Raw genomic sequence first — 19510 nt, forward strand, 5'->3', positions numbered from 1 at the left:
CCACGGATGTGGAAGGAGTCCACACTTATACCGGTGCCGAAGAAATCTAACGCCAGGGAGATGAAGGACTTCAGACCGGTGGCACTCACATCCATTCTTTCCAAGTGTATGGAGAGCGTGGTAAGTGATCACCTCACTGCTATGGTGGTGGACAGGCTTGATCCACTCCAGTTTGCCTATAAGGCAAGGCGTGGGGTGGAGGATGCCTGTTTGACTCTCCTGGACACAGTTAGCAGACAGCTGGACTCCCCACACCCCCACACACGAATTTTATTTATGGACTTTTCTTCCGCTTTTAACACAGTCAACACGGTCACCCTCTGCAACCGCCTTCTGGATCTACAAGTCAACCCATCACTTATCCTGTGGATAAAAGACTTCCTGCAGGACCGGCCTCAGCATGTGGTGGTAAATGGTTTTAAATCCAAGAACATGATTTTAAACACTGGTGTCCCCCAGGGTTGTGTCTTATCACCGATTTTATTTTCCATCTACACAAACAACATAACAAACAATAACAGTGACATTCCCCTTTTTAAGTATGCAGACGATATGGCCCTGGTGGCCCACATCAAGGATCACAATTCTCTGGCTACCTACTATCAGCAGGTCAACACCCTGATGCTGTGGATCAAAGAGAGCTCTCTGGAGCTTAACATCTCCAAGACCAAGGAGCTGTGTTGTGGGGGGAGGCAAACATCTTCCCCCCAACCTCTCTTTGAACCTCTGAGGCTGAATGGGCAGACAGTTGAGCAGGTAGAGGCCTTTAGATACCTGGGCACAGAGATCGACACCCGCCTGTCCTTCTCCCAGCACACAGACTCTGTGTACAAGAAGGCACAACAACGCCTGTTCCGGCTGAGGAAACTCAGGAGCTTTGATGTCAGACAGGACATTTTAACAGCTGTCTATAAATCACATAGAATCTGTACTCACCTTTAACATCACATCCTGGTTCACCCTCACCTCTGTCAAAGACAAATCAAAGCTTTCCCGGATCATCAATCAAGCAAGCAAAATAACTGGCAAAACTCAAAATCAATTATCAGTACTCCACACCCAGGCAGTTAAAAGGAAAGCCAACCTCATTGCACAGGATCCCACCCACCCCCTGCACAAGTCCTTCCAACTTCTGCCATCAGGCCGCCGATATAAAGTCCCCCTATCCAAGAAAAACATCCACAAAAACTCATTCATACCCATTGCCATAAACAGCTTAAATAAAAAATGAACAATGGACAAATTAACCCTGACGCACTGTCACTTTACACGTATCCACAACTTTTATCTTGTCTATTTTTACAGTTTTTAATCTGTATACTTGTTTTTAAGATCTATACACACTGTGTGTGCTCGCAGAAATCTGTGTTGTATGACTGCTTATCAGTACATTGTCCTGTCTGTATGTTGAGCCACGTCAAAGAAGATTTTCTGTTACGACAGACAATAAAGTTTTCTGAATCTGAATCTGAATCTGTAAGAAGTACTCTGACTGGTTGAATTGTGGTCTGGTATGGCAATTCCAATGCACAGGAATGCAAGAGGCTGCAGACAGTTGGCGGCACAGTGGTACAATGGTAGAATTGGTGCCTGACAATGCCAGATACCCGGGTTCGATTCTGACTACGGGTGCTGCCTATACGGAGTTTGTAAGTTCTCCCTGTGACCATGTGGGTTTTCTACATATGCTCCGGTTTCCGCCCACACTCCAAGGACGTACAGGTTTGCAGGTTAATTGGCTCAGGTAAGTTGTAAAATTGTCCCTAGTGTGTGTTCGTTAACATACAGAGTTATTGCAGGTCGGCACGGACTCGGTGGTCTGAAGTGCCTGTTTCCGCACTGTATCTCTAAAGTTTGAAGTAAAGCAGTGAACCCAGCCCGGTACTTCACGGGCATAGCTGTCCTGTCCATTGACAGCATCTACATGAATTATGCCTCAAGAAGATGGCATCAATCATCAAGGATGCCCACCGTCCAGGCCAGGCCCTCTTCTCATTACTACCATTAGGCTGGAGGTACAGAGGCCTAACATTCCACACCACCAAGTTCAGGGACAGTTACTTCCCTAAAACTATCAGGTTCTTGAACCAAACTACACAACCCTAAACCTTCAACGACAACAGAACACTATGACCCACCTCTTGCACTGATATGCACTTGTTTTATCTAATTATATTTGTGCAGTAACTTCCTATTTGTTTGCACAGTCTTCTTTAGTAGAATTTTACGTGTAATTTACATAGAATTTGTTTTTGTGTGTTTGTCTATTTGCCAGTGATGCCGCTGCAGGCAAGATTTGTAATTATACCCGTACCTCAATGTACTCGTGCATATAGCAATAGGCTTGAACATTAAATTTAATAGACTTTGTTTCATTGAAAAGACAACTGCTGGAGGGAGAGTCAGTGACACATACTTTTTTTTAAATTATAATGTGAAAAGAGATTATAAGAAATGTCTCCATGCAGAGTTGTTTCTTATCAGAGACAATTGGTAGTTTGAAAGTCAACATGGATAATCTTTTTGAAGTAGTGGATAATTTAGGACTGTAGATTGAGAGCAGGGCAATGGAATGTTTTGGATTTGTCCAAGAAAGTGTGGTTCTGTGATGCAAAAGTTTAGAATATTGTCGAGTAATGTCTCTGGTAGCAACAGAGAAAGTCATTGTGAATGTTGTATTTATATTATAGAATTAATCATTGTACTGAGTTGGCCTTGGGCATTTTGAGCAAAGAGAGTTGTTGGTAGCATGGTGACGCAGCAGTAGAGTTGCTGCCTTACAGTACCACTACTACTTCCTGACTGCGGGTGTTGTCTCTACGGAGTTTGTACGTTCTCCCTGTGACCGCGTGGGTTTTCTCCAGGTGCTCTGGTTTCCTCCCACAGTCAAAGACATGCAGGATTGTAGTTAATTGGCTTCTGTAAATTGTCCCCAGGGGGTGTAGAACTGGCGTATGGCTGATCATTGGTCATCGTGGACTCAGTGGGTGGAAGAGCTTGTTTCCACGCTGTATCTTTAAACTAAACTAAAGTATACTAAGCTAAACTAAACCAAACTAAACTAGTGGCATTCTTCCGGTGCCTTGTGAAGCCTGCCGTTGATGGTTCAGGTCTCAGAGTATAAAGAAATGTAGGGACCTCTGCTGATTAGAAGTTCTCCGCCTGAGGTTTTGATATTTAAATACCCTTTGCTCATTGACTAAAGGTTTTCTTGAATCTCACCATGAGTAGCAATTGTCGGAGATAGTGTGCCGCAGTGGGGCCAGGTTGGTAGAGGACCTTGGTCTTGCAAATTCTGAATGTAATGCCCATCTTCTCATTTGATTGAATGATGACACGTGGCTTGGCATCCAAGCGTGCATATATTTATTTATTTATTTATTTTATTATTTATTTCGAACAGAATAAAAGAATAAAAAGCAAGTGTGAAACAGCATACAAAAAACAAAACAAGAATATTTATAAAGTGTCATAAACAATATCTATAAATAAATGAAATCGTATGTGTCCGAAAAGGAGCAGGAAGAAGCCAAAGCTTATTAATTCCCACCCCTTATTCAACTGCTTGTAATTATCTTATACAAATTTAGCAGCTATATGTACACCATATGTACACCAGCCACTATATGTACACCAAATTATTTACATTTATACACTAATCAAATATTTACAAAGCCATACAAAAAAGAAAAAAAAGAAAAAGAAAAGAAAAAACCCTCATATACTATACAGTATCTTAGTCATATATACAACCCATCACTCTATAATCACCCTTCCCAATACAATCAGTATAACAAATTGTATATGGAAATGTTGTCTGGATACTGTGGCTTGACTAATGACTTGCAGTCCAAAAAAGGGTCCTGACCCGAAACGTCTTCCAGAGATACTGCTTGACCAGCTGCGTTGCTCCAGCACTTTGTAATGCTTGTTTGTAATGTAACATTGGTTCTGGAGAGAGACACAAAAAGCTGGAGTAACTCAGTGGGTCATACCTTGTAACTCAAACCTTCCAGACTTGCTAACATGTTTGTAAATCAGAGGTTGGATAGGCTGGTGAATAGCCACAGTCATTGCCCTATTGTAGAGGAGTCAAAAGCTGGGGGGGGTATAGGTTTAAGGTGAGTGGGGAGAAATGGACCCGCGGGGCAAATTTTATATACTGTGGGTGTAGTGTATTTGCTATTTCCTATCCATGTACCTGTCTAAGTGTCTTTTAATTGTTCTTATTGTGTCTGCCTCAACTACCTCAACCAATGTTCCATATTCACATCACCCTGGGTAAAATGTGCATTCACCTCTCAGTTCCCCCCAAGGTTTTATACACCTCCATAAGATCACCCCTCAGCTTCCTGCTCTCCAAGAAATAATGTCCTAACCTGTCCAATCTCTCCCTATAAGTCTGGTCCTTGAATTCTGGCAACATAGTAAATCTTCTTTGCACTCTAACCAACTTCATGATGTCCTGATATTCAAATATTGATATTCAGATTCCGATACTCTTTCCAACTTCATGGTATTCAGGGTGACCAAAGCTGAACACAATAATCCAAGTATACAAGAAAATTAGAGGAAGGCAAATATTTATAATTATCTTCAATTATACCCTAACTGTAAGACAACTTGATATGAGCTTATAATGGATTACATAGCACTCATTCTTTTGAGTGCTAAATGCTTGAGTTTTGACTTTACGCTAGATGAGGTTGAGCTGGAGGTTATTTCCTGGTGAAGTTGTGCTGGGCGCTATCATCCACTATTTATATGAGCACATCTGAGCTTGCCTGGTGTCAGGTGTGCACTACAAGTAACATTATGATTTGTGTAATGCAGGTCTCCACTTGCACCACTATAAATTGGAGCAGAAAGCTCTACATGATGATGCTCATGGAACAGTCTGTGGGCAATCGTAAGCACATTTCATTTGTTAATGACACATTACTGTTATACTCGCACAGACACCATCAGATTTGCAGCTACAAGCTTCCTTAACACCAGCAGGACTGTTTACAGCAGTCTCCAGGTAACATGAGGTCTTATTGTTCCAAGAGATTCCCGCAAACGTGAATAATCCTTTCAGCTGGATAGTGTCCAAGAGGCCATAAGAGGTAAATCACTAATTCACAGATATCTATCCAATGGGGTTATTTGTCCCAACAGGCCTATGTCAGCTAGAAGTAAATCCATTGAAATTATTCCCATTTCCCAGATCCCCATCGAAAATATTCCATGTTCCATTTCTTCTAATTCCTCATCCAGGCAATTTTTAAGTGTATGGATTTCTGCCTCCACCCACCCTCCCTTTCTAGAACTCCTCCGCTCACTGTGTGAAAAATATCTTCTCAACTTCCCTGTAATTCTTCTGCCACAGAACCTTAATCTCTTGCTGTAATATATTGACCTCTCCACCAAGGGAAATTGCATGCTAGTAAACAGCCTGCTGATGGCCCTCAATGATTGCTGAAGAACTTGGGACTGACCTGGGATCTGCTTCATTCTGTCATCATCACATTTCTAGATGAGGCCTAAAAAATGCCTGAGGCCTTTACTTTAGATTTGGGGAGAGCATGCCTTGATGCAGTGCTACCATTTTTCTTTTGAATAAAGAACGTTCGCCCCCTCTAAAAATTTAGCTTTGTATGTTTGTTCCTGTGCCAGTTTTAAATGCCGCAGCATAACTCGACACCATCCCATTCCTAGGGACAGTAAACCTAGTCACAGCTTTGCTGTCACCATCCTTACCTCCTCCCTGTCCCCATCTGATATAAAATGGAACCCAAGAAAAACACAAATTGCCAGTTTAACTCAGTGGATCAGGCACCATCTCCGGAGAGCACGGATAGATGATGTTTCGGGTTGGGATCCTTCTTCAGACTTAAACGTGTGTTCTATCTGAAACATCACCTATGTTGTCCAGAGATGGTGCCTGATCTGCTGAGTTCCTCCAGCATTTTGTGTCTTTTGTTGGTATAAACCAGCATCTACATTCCTTGTGACTTGGAACCCTTTCTGGGAAAACAGAGCATATTCACAATGTGGTCAGCTTGCCTCACTGTTAACGACATTGGGAGGAGAGTCTAGTTTTAAACATGAACCAGTTACAAAGTATTGATTCTTTACCTCCCCACTTTTTGATATTTCCTCCTCTGCTTTCCTGCAGTAATGATTATCCTGATGTGCATTTTGGGATGTTGGAAATTTAAGATCACTTACCCATGAACCAGGCAAGTTTCACCCAGATCTTTACCATGCTGATTGCTCTTAATCAAGTGAGTACCTATACTTTTCTGGACAAAACTACCCATGAATTAGAGTCATCGAGTGATACTGTGTGGAAACAGGCCCTTGGGCACAACTTGCCCACACCGGCCAACATGTCACAGCTACACTAGTCCCACCTGCCTGTGCTTGGTTCATATCCCTCCAAACCGGTCCTATGCATGTCTAACGTTGGGATAGTCGCAGCCTCAACTACCTCCTCTGGCAGCTTGTTCCATACACCCACCATCCTTTGTGTGAAAATGTTACCCCTCAGATTCCTATTAAATCTTTTCCCCTTCACCTTGAACCTATGTCCTCTGGTTCTCGATTCCCCTACTCTGGGCAAGAGACTCTGTGCATCTACCCGATCTATTCCTCTCATGATTTTATACACCTCTATAAGATCACCCCTCATCTTCCTGCGCTATAAGGTATAGAGATCCAGCCTTCTCAATCTCTCCCTATAACTCACACCCTCTAGTCCTGGCAACATCCTCGTTAATCTTTTCTGAACCCTTTCAAACTTGACAATATCTTTCCTATAACATGGTGCCTAGAACTGAACACAATATTCTAATTGCGGTCTTACGAACGTCTTATATAACTGCAACATGACCTCCCGACTTCTATACAATGCTCTGACTGATGAAGGCCAATGTGCTAAAAGCCTTATCTGCTTGCAACTCAACCTTCAAAAAACCATGCACCTGCACTCCTAGACTCCCAGAGAAGCCTACCATGCGGAAACTTGTCGAATGACTTAAGGGCCTGTCCCACTTAGGCGATTCTTTCGGTGACTGCCGGCGAGGTCGCTGAAAAACCAGCGACTGGACACCCCCCCCCCCACGACAATGTCTATGACAACAGACCACCAGGTTGACGTCAAGCTACGGCAAGCAACCGACAACCGGCGACCCATTAGGACGTCCAACCATGACCACGCCCACGACAATCTACGACCACACAGGCGACAACCTACGATAACCAAAGTCAACCTATGTTCACCTGCGACAAGCTACGACCCAGTCAGCGACAACTGAAGACAATTCAGTCGCCGGTACCTGTCGCCTGTTGACGTACGTTAAGGTAGGTAGTCGCCAATGGAAATCACCGAAGTCATCACCCGGCGACAACCTACGACAGCACCTACGACAGGAGAAGACAAGCTACGTCAAGCCCACAATCGCTGAAATGTTTTGAACATTTCAAAATCCAGCGGCGACAAGAAAAAGGTTACGACTCTTTAGGCGACTTGAGGAGACAACTCATGACCATAGAGGTGTCACCCCGCAACCATGTGGCGACAGCCTAGTCGCCTATAGTGGCCAAAAAAATCGCCTAAGTGGGACATGCCCTTTACTGAAATCCATGTACACATCATCTACAGCTCTGCCCTCATCGACCTTTTTTGCCATGTCTTCAAACAAATCAACCAGATTTGTGAGAAACGACCTCCTTTGTACAAAACCATGCAGACTATCCCTAATCAGCCCTTGCCCATCCAAATGCCTGTATATCCTATCCCTCAGAATATTCTCTAGTAACTTTCCAACTACAGATGTTAAGCTCACCGGCCTGGATTTCCTAGCATTTTCCCCACAGTCCTTCTTAAAAGGAGGCACAACATTTGCCACCCTCCTGTCTTCCAGCACCTCTCCTGTTTTTAAGGATCTCATAAATTTCAACCAGAGCTCCTGCAATTACATGGTTCATATAAAGCTTTTGAGAAGTTTAGCAGGAACAATGAAACATCGTTTCAAACGAATCTGATAATTGGTAAATTAAGTTAACTTCAGTGTTTGTTTTCAAAATTATTGCATTTTGACATTAAATGGACACATGAAGAAAGAAAGATTGGGAAGCAGACACATGCATGTAACAACCAACACTGAATGAAAAGATGTAATTAATTGAATCTTTAAGACCTGCATATAAAGAGAACATAAGGAAGAGGAGTAGGTCATATTGGATTTCGACTGCTTGACTACTCAACAAGATCATAGGGTCTTGACCCAAAACATCACCCATTCCTTCTCTCCAGAGATGCTGCCTGTCCCGCTGAGTTACTCCAGCTTTTTGTGTTTATCTAAGATCATAGTTGATCTGCAATCAAAGTGCTATTTTCCTGCATTATCTACATCCTGACATAACACCCTGAAATCTATTGTTTTCTGTTGAGAATGAACTTAATGACTTCCATAGCTCTCCGTGACAAACAATTTCAAAGGTTTGCCATCCTTTGAATGAACATCATTTGAATGAACTCTATCATTCCTCTCACCCCAAATCCTAAGCGCACCTATCCTTATTCTGAAATTGTGCCATCCTTCTCAGTCAGATGAACCATTTTCACTGCAATTAGCCTTTGAAATCCTTTAAGAATTTTATAAGTTTCGATGTGACCTCCTCTCATTCTTCTAAATGCTAAAAAAAATACCATTGTAAATATATTAGAAATAATAACCAAGAGGACCAGAATAGAGGCGATGTTTACTTGGTGCCATCTGCTCCGAAGATTCCACAGTGAATTAAGATTGATCCCATGATAATTAAGATCATTAATCTCTATGTTTTTGTGATAACTCTCTGTCAGACATTCTCAGGAGAGAATGCCTCAGTGGCAGCCATAAATCCGGGTGCCTGGGTGTTGCATCAGTCTATCACTTGCTTACAGACCATGTATTTATGGGGCCACATTCATTTTGTGACAGAGATTGTTTACCAGTAACTCCTTCTGTGAGGAGATCAGATGGAGGCACAAGGAAGGGTTCAAAGAAATGACCATTGGAGGTCAGGGTTGGTTAGAAATTATTCAACAAGTTATTGGGTTGTGATTACGAAATATTTTGTGACACTAGAGAACCAAGAACACAGGTGGTAAGAGTGACGGAAATATTGGTTGGATAGTGGTGGACCAGTCCCGAAGAAATCCAATTAAAAGAGAAACAACCTCTTATGAAAGCTTGCTTCAAAGTGGAAAGATCGATTATTTTGCCAAAAAACAGTGACTTAATGCACATTCCAACAAAACACGTCTGTATGTACTTTTGCTGCCAAAGCACTATACAATGACATCTCACATTTGGATTTTTAATAGAAAAATGTAACATATTGTATAAAAACATGCCCTACACAGGAACATTTCTAGACCGTCGAACTTTAAATTAAGTCGCCCACACCATTCTGTTTCATATTGAAAAATAATTATCCTAATGAAACTCACAATACATCCTGTTTTTCATTACTTTCTCCCACCTTGCTTATGATAGAGCTGTTGAGCACTTGCTAAGTTACATTTCACTGGCAGTGTGTTTTTATAAACCAGATGTCAATGAGGTGAGGCTGGGTTAGGCTGAATTATTTGTTTATCTTGAACCAAGTCCTGATTGTATCCGAGAAAACATTAAGCAGGAAAAACAGTCTCAGAATGAAAGGATGTTCCTTTACAATGGAGATGAGAAGGAATTTCTTTAGGTCAAGGGTGGTGAAGCTGTGGAATTCATTGCCACAGACAGCTGTGGAGGCCAAGTCAATAGATATTTTTTTAACGCAGAGATTGACAGCTTTTTGATAGTAAGGGCGTCAGGGGTTATGGGGCACAGGTAGGAGAACGGGCTTGAGAGGGAAAGATAGATCAACCATGATTGAATGGCAGAGCAGACTTGATGGGCCTAATGGCCTTATTCTGGTCCAAGAAGTTAAGATCTAGGAAAACAAGGACCATTCTAGGTCTATGTGAATAAGAACAGAGTGGCCAGGTAGTGGGATATGCACCTGGGAATTGGATACTTGTTCACATAGTTCTCCATTTTGACTGTATGTTTTTATCTACACAGCATTTTAAACATAATATTTGCCCCAGGCAAATATATGATGGCAATTTTCAATACGTCAAATTACGCAGGTCGTACAAGAAGGAGGCACAAAACTGCCTAATGGAGGGAATTTAAAATATGTGCCATTGTTACATTGACTCACATTATTGGCATTTGTTAATCCAGAAATTGTTCAGAACTATATATACATATGGGAGCATTTGTTTGAGATTCTGATGGGGGTTTTTTTTAAGAATACAAACCATTAAACCTTAAAATAACCATTTGAGTCCTTTATTTAATATGGGTAGATCGTAGGGAGATTTTCCAGCAAAATGCTACCATTTTACCTGGGGTCAAATTTTATGAACTTTTTCTCACACTTTCAGCCGGCGCACAATTCACAACTGATTGGGCCAGGCAAGTGTAGTAAAACGTCCCAAAAACATCACTAAACTCATTTTGGCAACAAAGCAGCATGGTGGCACAGAGGTAGAGCCTTATAGTGCCAGAGACCAGGGTTCGATCCTGACTATGGGTGCTGTCTGTACGGGTGCTGTCTGTATGTTCTCTACATGACCTGCGAGTGTTTTCCAAGAGATCTTCGGTTTCCTCCCACACTCCAAAACCATACAGGTTTGCAGGTTAATTGGCTTGGTATGAATGTAGAAATTGTCCCTAGCGTGTGTCGAGTGTGTAGGATTGCTGGTTGGTATGGACTTGGTGGGCCGAAGGGCCTGTTTTTGCGCTATATCTCTAAACTAAACTAAACTAAGAAAGCACAAAAAAGGATATTAGGTTGGCTGACCAATATCTTTGACAAATTTGATTAGTAATTACGTGCAACCAGGCAACTTTGGTCATTTTTAACCATATTTTGGTGGTGGAAATACATGCCTTTTTCGTGCCTTTTTTGTAATTTTATTATGCCTTTTTGCCTGCCTATTTCAGGGTTTTTTAGTGCCTAAACATCCTGGCTCTAGTCATGAGGCACCTTAAGCTCACATTGCCTGCGTGTAAGGCATCGCCCGCCCCACGATGGTGCGTCAGCGCTGCGCCACCGCCGAAGCTGAAGTTCTGGCTGGTCCCGGCAGGAAACGCCACTCCAGTCCAGTTGGTAGAGGGCGAAGATGCGGCTCGGAGGAAAGACGCGTCTCCGACCAGGTAGAGACTGAGAAATACAGTTACCCCCCTTCCCCCCCCCCCCCCCCCACATAAAAAGACTAGAAGACCTCCAAGACAAAAACTTTTAACACACTAAATATAAAAAAAGGGTGAAAGGATGAACAGCTGTAGGCAGGGCAGCCATACTTGACAGCGCCCCCATACTACCGGAAGGAACTGCAGATGCTGGTTTACACCAAAGATAGACACAAAAAGCTGGAGTAACTCAGTTGGATAGGAAGCATCTCTGGAGAGAAGGAATGGGTGACGTTTTGCGTCGAGATCCTTCTTCAGACCAAAAATGTATTGAACACTGACTGAACACCTCTTCTGGGGTCAGCATTCCAATAATACGGGACACCTCGAGAAATTTCTTCTGATGTCAGTTCTGAATGAAAAAATTCTTTAACCCAAGACTTTTGTTCCTTTATTTGCTATTTCCCTTCACATGGAAAATATCTATCTTTCCGAGCCCCTTTAGAATTTTATAAGCTTCAATAAGGTTACCTCTCCTTGTTCTTTAATCCTTCTTCAACATATTTTGCATTTCAGTCTTTTCAATAGCCATATTATTTTCCATATTGTATTTTTTAACCCTCTTCTTTGACCATTCTTTTCTTTTTCGAGCTTTCAAAGTGTGTTTTATTTTTAAACTTTAATTCGCTTACTACCTTTGTATTCCTAATAATTCATTCTCTGCTGTGCGTCACAAACAGTTGCTGTCAAGCTGGACTCTTACTCGCAAACAGCTGCTCACTGTCTTTAAAGCAGTTAACACGAGTTCCCATTTTGCTTCAGTATCTACATGCAGGAGTCTATTCCAAGGGCCTAATTTTGAATTATTTCAATATACAGCATTCTCTGTTAGAATCGAAGCATCTTGTGTGAAATCAGGTGATTTGATCCATCCAGGCTGCATTGTTTCCTGTTTTAATTAATTTACGTCCCTTCCTTGTTTATTCTCAAAGACTTTAGAATTATAACTTACAAACATTTCAGAGCCACTTCACCATTCTTCATGAAGACTAGCACTGAATCCAAAATCATCTGAATCCGAACAAATTGTAATGATTTTACGATATCAGGATTCAGATAATCAAAATTGCAACATTGTAACAATTGTGCATTGTAACAATTGGTCATGCTGTGCTCTCAAAATAATATTTCTGGTGCTCCTTGGTTACATATATTATTATTGTTACACTTAGATACGCTTGACCTGTTCTTACAGTCTGTATTCTGTACCCTTTGGTGGACTAATGATTGTGCAATTTCTACGATTGCGTCCAAAACAGCAGAAGACATATCTGAAAAGGTTGGAGTCTGATTTTGCTGTTATCATTGCTGCCCAAAACAAAAGAACATAAGATGAGTTCAGGAAATCTTAAATAAAAAGAAAAAAGAAAATGTTGAAAGTAGTCGGCAGGTTCGACATCATCTGTGCAGAGAATAGCAAGATTAACATTTTCTGTTTGACCATCTTTCATCCAAATAAACCAAGACCAGGCACAGCCCAAGTGGTCTATCACTCTATCAGTCTTTGAGTTTATGCATAAAACAACATGGGCTAGAAATTCTTCAGGGGATAAAATTGTGGGTGTGCAGCAGACGTTGATGTTTTCTTAAGGCGTGCTGATGCAAACTTCTATTATGTACAAGGCAAAGAGTGTTTCAGGCAATAAAACAAACACTTGCACACTTAACCTGTTTATAGGACTCTCCAATGACAAACATTCACATTAAAGAAACTAAATGGGTTATAGACTTGGCCGGGGAGAATCGGTGGTCATGATGACAGATCTCCCAGGGCCAGACTATCCCATTGCACCAGGTGTGCTGACGCCTGCGATGTCCCCAAATGCGGGATACTGCCAAATTTGTAGTAGCGGCAGACTGCATTTGCGTAAATAAAATAAAATAAAATAATAATGTTTAAAAATCTGACAAATAAATTAAATAAATAACAAACAAACAAACAAATAAATAAATAAAAGTATTAAAAGAAAATTCTCTACTTTCTTTATCTATACCTTTCCTTAAAGCTTAAAAAATGAAGGGGTACAATAAATGTAATAAGATATATCTGGCTTGTACTATTGTAATTTACTGTACTTCTAATAAATAAAAATATTTAAAAAAATATTTTTAAAAATTGGTCGGCACAGTGATGCAGCGGTAGAGTTGCTGCCTTACAGCGTCGGACACCGGGTTCAATCCCAACTATCGGTGCTGTCTGTACTGAGTTTGTACCTTCTCCCCGTGACCTGCGTGGGTTTTCTCCGAGATCTTTCTCCCACACTCCAAAGACGCACAGGTTTGTAGGTCAATTGGTTTGGTATAAGTGTAAATTCTCCCCAGTGTGTTGTGGATAGTGTTAATGTACGTGGATCGCTGGTCGGTGCGGACTCGGTGGGCCGAAGGGCCTGTTTCTGCGCTGTATCTCTAAACTAAATTAAACTTGACTACTGGTGAAGAGAAAGGGATGACAGGTGAGGAACCCGCAGTGTGCTGAGGAATAGTGTTACGTCAAAGTTGGCTAGTGGTGTTCTATTAAAAATGAAACGCGTGTTAATTGGCAAAATGACATTATTATTTTGTTCAATTTCTACATAATTAATAAAGTGACATTGTTTTATCCCTTTCTTAGGTCTGTGAAAAGGTCTGTTGTGTTTCCAGCAAACACCCTGTTTTCATTTCACAGTTGAAACGTATATAGTTGTTTAAATTTCATGCAATATAGTCATAGAGTGACACAGCATGGAAACAGGCCCTTCGGCCCAACTTGTCCATACCGGCCAACAAGAGCGGAACTCGCTATCAAAACATGGAGGGGACGGGGGACACAATTTTTTGGCAGCCCCGCACGCATGCGCACACTCACACACAAGCGCGAGGCTTCGGAGGCTCAATCCAGCGCTAAAAGCGGAGATTTTAAAATAGGGATCACAAAAACTTGGGGGGGGGGGGGGAATGTCCCCTCTGGCCCCCCCGGGGTTTCCGCCCCTGCCGGCCAACATGTTCCAGCTACACTACCTCCCTGCCCGTGTTTGGTCCAAATCCCTCCAAACCTGTCCTATCCTTGTACCTGCATAACTGTTTCTTAAACGTTGGGATAGTCCCAGCCTTAACTGCTTCTTTGGCAGCTGGTTCCACACACCCACCACCCTTTGTGTAGAAAAAGCTACCCCTCAGATTCCTATTAAATCTTTTCCCCGTCACCTTAATATGGTTTGTCATTTCATTGCATGTTCATAAATATCCCTGGAGAATTACACGTAACCTTGTGATAGTCTACTATGTTTCTTTGGGCCTAATTGACTTAACAAACATGTACGAATTTTGAAGCCATTCCCTATAGGGCTTAGAATCAGGGCTTATGGATAAACTGTTGGTGAAATTGTCAGTGTTCACTTGACTGGAATTTCTGGCATGTGCATATTGGCAGTTAATCACAGAAGCATAATTTGCTTGTGTGATTTGGAAGTTTTCCTACAAGCAAACAACACAGAATCATATGAAGTTCAGCTATTGTCTCTACAAAAACATTAAATCTATTACATGTTTTCAAGTCAAAAGAGAGTCAAGAATGTATAATTGTCGTATGTACTGACCAAGGAACCATGAAATTCTTACTTGCAGCAGCATAACTGGCCTGTAAACATAACATGCAGTTAGCATGTAATGAACAAAAATCAATAAATTGATACTGAATCATCTTACCAACAACTAGAGAGCAGTCCTGAATTACTATCTACTTCATTGGAGACCCTCGAGCGATCTTTGATCGGACTTTACTGGCTTTATCTTGCACTAAACGTTATTTCCATTTGTCCATTTATTCTGTATCTGCACACTGTGGATGGCTCGATTGTAATCATGTATTGTCTTTCTGCTTGCTGGTTAGCACACTATAAAAACTTTCACTCTACCTCGGTGCACGTCACAATAAACTAAACTCAAACCTTTGAAGGTGATTGAGTTTTTAAACAAGTTACAATTAACGCTGATCATTTTTGAATGACCCTTAACTTAAATCTATGAACTTCAAAGTTTTTAAATGTTTTACCTTCTATTATAGTTCCATAATTTTGCTGCCTGCCTTATTTTACAGCGAATGTTAATCCATTCTTTTATCTTCCTGATTATCTGGTTGTGCAAAATTATTTACCTATTAGATGCCTTAAACTGGGTGATAAATTCACTGTTTCTGGATATCACACATCCCTTAAAGATGGCCCCAGATTGAAACTTTAACCATTTTAAAATGAGAAACCATGGATAGGACAAATTTGGAGGGATATGGACCAAACACAAGTATGTGGGACTAACGTAGCTGGGACATGTTGGCTAGTGTGGGCAAGTTGGACCAAAGGGCTTATTCCCACGCTATATCACTCTATGACCACTAAATATTTGTGAATACTTTCTCTTCAGGCCAAAAGTATGTTAATCATAAAATATGGCCAACAACCTTAATACGACAAGTAAAACGGTCAAATTACACCTAATTTAGAAATGGCCAAATAGACAAGCACCTAATAAAGAGAATAAAAATAATAATGATACTTTTATTAAAATCAGGTTAATATTTATTGAGAAATAAAAATTTAAAGATCATCAGGAAGCAACTTTTTGTCTTTCTCTCTTTTCTAATCCCCTACTCTCTATAAATGAAAGGTTGTTAACAAATCATTTTGGCCTAACTTTCTTGAGTAACGATATATTCATATTGCAGACTGGTATGTGATATTTATTACTGTGTGCATTTGAATTCTGATTTCTGTCTAATGAAAACTGAATAGCTGAATGAGCAGAACTGTAACATGGCACTGGGACTAGTGTTGCATGTCTGGTAAATAGACATCAATGCCAGCGAGATCATTTCCTTGTTGTAATTCAGTACAATCCAGTCCAAAATAGCATTTACCATGGTCCTATTGATTGAACAGCCATGCCTTTGTCTTCTGCAAGCAACTATTAGATGCACAGTTGATTCTGATTTTTTGATAAAGAAGTTTATAGTCTCGAGTATTAAAATAAATAAACATGAAAGTTATGAAGGAACAAAGGGACAAATTAGATTTTTGTTTACGCAGAACATGATATACAAATAAAAACAGAATACCTTTTAAAAGGACAAGGGATCAAAGTTCTACAAGAAACCATTTGGAAGGATATGAAGAAAAGTCGGTGGAATGGGACAAAGGATTGTGTGAATAGTATCTGATAATTGTTGACCACTAGCCATAGTATGAAAAATAAATAGAGGCAGGGGGAGGCCACGGCCCCTCGTAATTCAACAATATCATGACTGTTCTTTTACCTCAACGTTACCTCCCTTTACAAAACCCATTTCCTTCTCTTCTCTTAAGATCCAAAAAACAATTAGAGTGGAATGGAACATTTTACTTTATTGTTCCATGTGACTAGGCACAGTGAGATTCTTTGCTTGCATAGCCAATGTATACAAATAGCAGTCACCTACGGCACTAACAAAGTTACAAAGCACGGCGGCTCCTCATTTCTTTCTCCCCCCACAGCGGTTCCCACACGCCGGGTCCCCATTGTCCTTTGTTCTCCCACCCTCCCCAATTGTCCATTGTTCTTCCCCTCTCCCCCTCACGGCGGTCCCCCTGTTGTGGTTCATTTTCACTAAACAGACAAAAACGCAAATATAATCAGTATACAAGCAGTAAAATCTTTATTTCACTAGGCGGGTGTGGTAAGACTCTTACAGTATGAAGATACACACTATACAGAGTTTCCCCACACAAAGGGGCAGTGATTTAAGTACATATATTTATACTCCAATAATCAGCGATTCAATAATACCTTATCTACAGAGCATAGTACAGCCTCTTGCTTCTTAAGATTGACAGCTTCTCAAGATTGACAGGTTCTTCTGAGAGAAGAAGGGTTAGCCACATATGGTTATAAGAGAAAGCTATTTTTCTGCAGAACGAGCATTTTGGTTCTTTTACTGAATGACGCACATTATAATCTTATCGAGCAAGGGTAAGTGCCGAGAGTGTCTGAATATCCTTTTAATGTTTATATTATAGAGGAGACATTCATGAAGCTGTGCTTGTTATCTCACTTATGTTATTGGAAAAAGGTACACCAACATCTTTCTAGTGTACTGAGAGCAAGGGTTAGAGCTTTTTGCTGCCTTTGCAATTTAATGGGAGAAGGTGACAGCTTGTCTTATTTTCCATTTTTGAATGAATCCATTTTTGTAAAGTTTAAATCTTTTAAACTTCCACCCCCCAGGTCAGGTTCTCCATTGTTCTTCCCTCTCCCTCACGGTGGTCCCCCCCCCCCCCCCCCCCCCACACCTCTATTGAATCAAAATATCCATGTCAAAACAATTTAAGTAAATGACAAAAAATAACAATGTTTGAAATTGTTGACCAAGCCCAATATATTTTTAAAATAATCTAATATCAGTACCCAGCGGAAAGGTTCACTGTGACATTTTGAAGACGTTAAATAATCCTAAAAGCTGCCAAACCCAAGTAAACAGGTCAATCAGTAATGTATACAATAGTTTTATGTCTACCTTTACACCAAGTGAATAGTAAATTCGAAGAGGTTTCTGCCTTCCTCTGACTCCAATGGTATTGACCCAAAGTATTTTGTAAGCAGAAGTGTAATAAATTAATGAAGGCAAGTTTTTGTATCAATGGGGCCCTTACTGATTTTTGAACAGAGGCCTGAACTGTAAAGACTTTGTAATCCACCCACTTACAAGAAGCAGGTCAGCAGCTTGTCTGAAGCCAGTAAAAGGTTTTCTGACAAATCCCGAAGTTTCCCTCAATGGTATAAAGTGCACTATTGTTTAATAGCTGAACAAGGGAAATTGTAGACTTCAGTCATATCAGGCTGCATTTGGTTCAGGCCTGAAGCCTGCCCAGAATGACAAATGGAGTAACAGCTCTGCTAGCTTCCCACATCCTTGGCTCAAATTGCCCTTCATAACTTTACGTGTGGAGTTTGCCCAATCAGAATTATCATTGTGGCTTTAACATGATCAAAATGATTAATATGTACGATATTTACTGAAAAATTATCAAATGCTGTTCTATGTCCAAAAGAGAAAGATGAGTTTATATCGATGCTCATCTGTCAGCAAGCTATCATGAAAAGTGTGATATCGCTGAGTTATTACCATGGCTCTGGTTAATGCATAGGTTAGGTGATTAAGAGGGAATTTCTTCTTTAAGAAAAATCTAATGGGATTTGATGTGAAGTTGTGAGAAAATATTGTTGTGCTAACCTCAATGAATTTGTTTATTTCTTACGAGAAATATTCATTTCTCTTCATGGCAAATTGTACTCTTTGTAAAGAGGAACTGACATACAGTATGTTGGTAGTGATGGGATAGTGATTAGAAACATAGAAAACAGGTGCAGGAGCAAGCCATTTGGCCCTTCGAGCCAGCAATGCCATTCTATATGATCATGGCTGATCATCCAGAATCAGTGCCCCGTACCTGCTTTCTCCCCATATCCCTTTGTTTAAGCTAGCTCACATTGTTGGAGATTCTGAGGTGGCGTGTGTTTAAACATTACTCAAAGAGTAAATCACATCAATGATTACATTGGGATGTATTCCAACAACATTCAGGAATCTTATAACTGACAAGTTATACTTCAGTGTTCAGAGCTGGACATGAAGATAAAACTATTCAGTTAGTAACATTTCATAAAGCGCTGGAGTAACTCAGCGGGTCAGGCAACATCACCAAAGGATGCGAATAAGCACGTTTTTGGACAGGACTCATCTTCAGGCTGAAGATTGGTTCTGATCTGAAACATTGCCTATCCATGTCTTCCAGAGATGCTCCCTGACCCACTGAATTACTCCATTGCTTCGTTCTATGCAGGATTCAGCATCTGCAGTCTCTTGTGTCTCCTAGTGATGCCTATTATATTACTAGAACTGCAAGAAATATTACCATACTGGGCTGAAGAGATATACTTGCAGATATAGCATTGTAAAACAGTCTTGTGTTTGAACTACTTTACAAAATTGCAATCTTGATGGAAGTGGCAGTGCAAAAATATCAAGGACATTTGTCTCTCATCAAGTGTAACAAAGTGGTAGAGGTACAAAGGTAGCAACAAAAGTTTAGTTTAGTTTTAAGTTTAGAGTTATTCAGCATGGAAACAAGCCCTTTGGCCCAGAGTCCACGCCGACCAGCTATCATCCATACACTAGTTCTATCCTATACACTAGGGAAACTTACAGAAGCCAAGTAATCTACAAA

At 40.8% G+C, this 19510-nt stretch overlaps 1 pseudogene; it reads left to right on the forward strand.

The window, feature by feature from the left end:
* Nucleotides 1-12997: 12997 nt before the first annotated feature.
* On the forward strand, nt 12998-13150 carry LOC116986544 (annotated as a pseudogene).
* Nucleotides 13151-19510: the final 6360 nt, after the last annotated feature.

Source organism: Amblyraja radiata, chromosome 23 (genome assembly GCF_010909765.2).
Source record: "Amblyraja radiata isolate CabotCenter1 chromosome 23, sAmbRad1.1.pri, whole genome shotgun sequence".
NCBI lineage: Eukaryota > Metazoa > Chordata > Chondrichthyes > Rajiformes > Rajidae > Amblyraja > Amblyraja radiata.